A 5,204-nucleotide genomic window follows, 5' to 3' on the forward strand; every position below is an offset into this window, starting at 1 on the left:
AAGCCAAATAGTGCTTTACATTAACGTCTACAGCAAGTAGATAGCACTGCCATGAGCGTGAATCATTCGAGACGAAGTCTCAACTTGGTTCGCCGGTCGCGTAAACACGTTACGCCAGGGCGGAGCACACGTGACGCGGCGGCGCGCCTGAATACTGCATGCTGCTGACTCCGCGCCCAGTCCGTCTTCCTAAATTATTCACTCGTCGCTGCGAGGGGAACACTTTCTTCGATTGCTCCACCCCGTCGCGAGACTGCGGAGTGCTTCTTCTGCTTCCGCGGAATGACGCACGCACCGAGGAGACGTTTCCTTCGAGAAAATGGTAGCCTAATTTATTGCCAATTCTTCCGTGCCTTATTCAGCACAAGCGCTGATATGATAAATCAGCTTTCGGCAAGTATGGAGACCTTCGGTCGAAGTCGCTCCAGAGAGCTATCGTAAATACCATGTCGAAAATAAAAAGCCTATTTCACCTTGTTTCGTTTACAGCTGAATTTCACTGTAATCTGATAAACGGTAATTGATGCATTTCGAAGCTGGTGAGAAAAGTAATAAGACTGATGTTTACCTACCAAAGTTTTTTTTATTTTTTTCCAAAAAATAGTAATGTCGCTTTGAAAGTAGTCCCTTCGGCAGCTATATAGCGGCGGAGTCGCTGTTCCCAAAAAAATGTTCAAATGTGTGTGAAATCTTATGGGACTTAACTGCTAAGGTCATCAGTCCATAAGCTTACACACTGCTTAACCTGAATTATCCTAAGGACAAACACACACACCCATGCCCGAGAGAGGACTCGAACCTCCGCCGGGACCAGCCGCACAGTTCATGACTGCAGCGCCGCAGACCGCTCGGCTAATCTCGCGCGGTCTCAGTGTTCCCAGTCTTGGCAACTGCGCTGATAACCTTCAACTGGTAGGGCCTTTAACATGTTACGTTCTTTTCTATGTTCTCTAGAGTACCAAAATGACGTCCTTTTCAGACTTTTTCAATTTCGGGAAAAGAAAAAAGTCACAAGGACTCAGATCATGTGAACAGGGGAACAGAGGAAGAGGGGGAGGGGGGGGGCTGCGGTGGAACAACAGAAATGCCTTTTGAGGTAAAAAATTTCATGATGGAAGTGACTGTGTGACATGGGGCGTTGTCATCATGCATCATCCACTTGTCTGCAATATCCGGTTTCTCTCGATTCACCCTTCTCCTGATACTTTCAAGAGCATGTTTTTAAAACACTTGTTTGACAGTTTGTCCTGGAGGAACAAAGTCTTTATGTACGCACAGGTTCGACGTTTTGCTCGGTTTCTGAAGGTCTCCCTTAGCAAGGTTCAGTTTCAACGTGTTCTAGGCCTTCCAAAATTATTTGTGCCTGCGGAAACCTTGTGCTGTTGATAAGGAATGTTCCCTGTAGGCCTGTTTCAAGTTTTCAAAGGTCACATTGGCGGGTTCTCCAAGTTTAACACAAAAGTTGATGGCATAACGTTGCTCTGAATTCCGCTGTCTCACTTTCGTAACATACAACAAGAACACAGCTTCACTGATCGCGCTCTCAAGAATCATGTGATAGCTGTACGGAATTGAAACTCTGAGCATCTGGAAGGGATGAACTCACTTGTCTACGCAAGTAGAACAACACAGTGTTGCCACGTAGCTCGCAGTGTTGCCATTCTCATTACTTTTATCACATACCTCGAACGTCAGATCATGTTTCACTCAATTGCATATTTCATTTCAAATGTTCTGGACCGGCTGTGCAATGCGCCAAAATATGTTGAAAATTTACATTGAAATTGGGGCCATGGCCGTTGTAGTTAACTATTATTCTGTTGTGATTCATCTTCATGGATGGAACCTAAGATCGTACAGCTACAGTTTAGTAATATTTTGTTATTTAACCGTTTTATTGGTGGTATTTAACTCTCGTGTTCGATTCTGAAATTGTGTAAAGTCTTCTTCAGACTTGAATTGACAGTTGAACTCAACTGAAATACAGGATTACATAATGTGAATAAGAGGTGGTGACAGTTCTTATATTCACGCAGTTCGAAGGCCAAACGTACAACAACCCACTTACTTACTGTATGTTTGGACTTTATTTGGGTGCATACAAGAACTGGCGTATTTTGTACTTACAGTAGCACTTCCGATTCTTGATGTGATTCCGTTTTCGAACACTTTACATACTGCAGTGTTTCGGCTGAGATGGACTGCCACAAGTATGTCTGAAGATGAAATTGTATAATTTCAGAACTGATCGCATAAAATAACTAAATACATTATCCAATAACGGCACATTAGTTAGCTATCAACTAGTGTTCCGGCAGGAATCTAGCAAATGATGTGATGCCTCGAACTGAACTGCTGAACAGAAAGATCATAGTTTGCGTAAGGTATTCTTACTGTCTGATACATTGTGTTAAATTAACACAAATGATAAACTAGTAATAACAAATATTAGGCTTAAATAGGAAGGAATAAATTAAAATATAAAACAGAGAAGGAAACGATAATGACAAATCAAGGAAGGAAGGAAGGAAGATCACGTCAGAGAGTAACGTAGCAAAGAAGGAAATAATGACGGCCACAGAAGTTACCGTCATGCAGTGAAGACGAATGTAAAGGTGCTGATAATTCACGGAGTTCACCAGGTAGTTGGGTACCGAAGGATACGAAAAGACAGAGAGAGGACGGATATCAAGCTCTGTAGACTACTTAGATTTGAAAACTGTAGTATTTGCGAGAAGCAAAATCAGATTGGAGGAAGCAGATATGTGAAGAAATTAGAAAGTAATTTTTCACAGAAAGGGTTGAATCTTCACACAGGCCGAACGATTCTAGGCGCTTCAGTCCGGAACCTCGCTGCTGCTACGGTCGCAGGTTCGAATCCTGCTTCGGCCATGGATGTGTGTGACGTCCTTAGGTTAATTAGGTTTAACTAGTTCTAAGTCTAGGGGACTTGTGACCTCGGTGACCTCCAATAGTGCTTAGAGCCATTTACAGAGGAAAGTGCGGAAGGGTGGCAAGAAACAATTTACAATTAGTACAGCGGGGAATAGGTCTCCAGCAGTTTAACCACGACAGCGCCTTAAATGGAACAACAAAAATTCGTCAAGGAATCTCGTTGTTTCATATGCAGATATTATGAACATTAGCGTGAAACTACTCATAAGATTTTGTCGATGAAGGATAATAGGACAATTTTATGGCGAGTTGCGAACAAGATACTAGGGTCCAACGTATTGGGTGTGTGGCGTAGTTGGTAAGCAAGACTCGGAGCTGCGTTTTTATGTAAGAAAAAAACATATTCATTTATGTTGCAGATACAAGGGAACGACGAAAAGATTTTTTTAATGAGATAGTTTCGTTTTTTGGAAAGGAACGACAATTCATATGGTTGAATGCCTAATTAAAGTATATTGCGGGAAGTGCCTTGCATGTCACAGTGTGGCATTATGTACTAAACCTACTGTGATGTTTGAAGTGATATCGTTGTTGTACTTAAGTATGTATTTGTCAGGCAACGTGTGACAAATGTGGCAAGCTAGTCCAAAGACCACAGATTTGCTCTCAGAAGTCGATGTCCCACATACCGTGCCCAGTGAAATTCGCGTCCAGCGAAGGTCGGGAAGAGGTCCACGGATCTGCCGCCGCCCCTCTCCCCCCCCCCTCCCCCCTCTACGCATCCAAATTCAGGAAACAGGCCGGTAGCCAGAAGAGCTGCGGCCTCTTACAGCGCGTTGGCATGGGCCATGTTTTACGGCAATGTAAGGCTGGAAAAGTCGCCGGTAACACTGTTGCAATGCGGCCGCATTACTTGGCAATATTTTTATACGGAACAGGATGTTGCAGTCAGTTGCCGATACGCTGCCGAGGTGTTGCCCGTATTGTTCACCGAGGATGCAGAATATTTCGAATAACCGGGCAATATCTGATCTGTCTTCTGTAAATGTTTCCCTCTTACCCTCAGCCTTGCTTCCTCCATATCACACTGACAGTTTTGTAGCGCCAGGTCACATGAAACAGTATTACTATAATTCAGACCGCAAAATTGTGCACGAAGGAAGAGACACTCGATGTGCTCGTTGCCTACAGGATGGTGCATGGTATATGTGACCATTGCATATGTGCGACGTCTACGTGCAGTAACCACTCGCAGACGCCGGGTGGCAGCTTTAGCAGTGGAGGGTATATAAAGGGTTTCAGGAGGACACGGAAAAGACTGCAGTCGTTGTGTATGGGAAACGGAGCGATTTATCTGAGGTCCAATAGGACATAATTACAGGCTTTCGGAGTATGGGTGAAAGCATTTCCAAAACGGCTGATTTCGTAAGCTGATCGCGTGCCGTCATGGTTAAAGCATATCGTGCATGACGAAACGGCACTGTCCAAAACCGGCATGGGGGCAACTGTGGTGCACCACAGACCATAAATGACAGGGCTGAACGACGGCTGCGGACATGTGTAAGAGCGAATAGCCGTGCAGCACTTGAGCTACTGATTGCCTAGATGAACCAAGGGGCTACCAACAGTGTGTCCTAAACGACCGTTCAACGAACGTTGCTGCGTACGGGCTCCACAGCAGGCGCCTGGCTCATGCACTCATGCTGACAGCTGTTTATCAGCGGCGAAGGTTGAAATATGCACACCTGTACCAAAGCTGGACGTTCACTGAGTGGCGACAGGTGGAATTTCAGATGACTTATGCTCCATCGTACCGATAGCAGTCGACGTGTACAGCGTGAAATATCTGAAACCAAACACCCTGCAACGCTCGTCGGACGGGTCCAGGCCGGAGGAGGTATGGTCTGTGGAATGTTTTCGTAGCGTTCTGGAAGGCATAACACAGGTCAAATTAAATTAAATGATTTTTATAGTGTTTTCAACGCTGATTCGTCCTGTTCCCCATGGACCTGAAGTACCAATACCCTCTCCTGCAGATTCTTTGGATAACGTAGATTATCACAAGCCTTTGGCTCAGCAAGGTGATAGTGAAGAAGACAGAGATTGCTACTATCCTGACACAAACCGATCCCATTCCATTCTCACAATCTGAACTGAAAGATTTAGTTAGAGACCTAGGCCTTTCTAAAGAATCGGCAGAGGTTTTAGGATCTAGATTGAAAGAGAAACATATGTTGGCTCCGGATACATCCTTTTCTTGGTATCGATCGAGGGAAAAGGAGTTTGTGGTCCCGGTGGAGGTTCGATTC

Source organism: Schistocerca nitens, chromosome 2 (assembly GCF_023898315.1).
Source record: "Schistocerca nitens isolate TAMUIC-IGC-003100 chromosome 2, iqSchNite1.1, whole genome shotgun sequence".
Lineage (NCBI taxonomy): Eukaryota > Metazoa > Arthropoda > Insecta > Orthoptera > Acrididae > Schistocerca > Schistocerca nitens.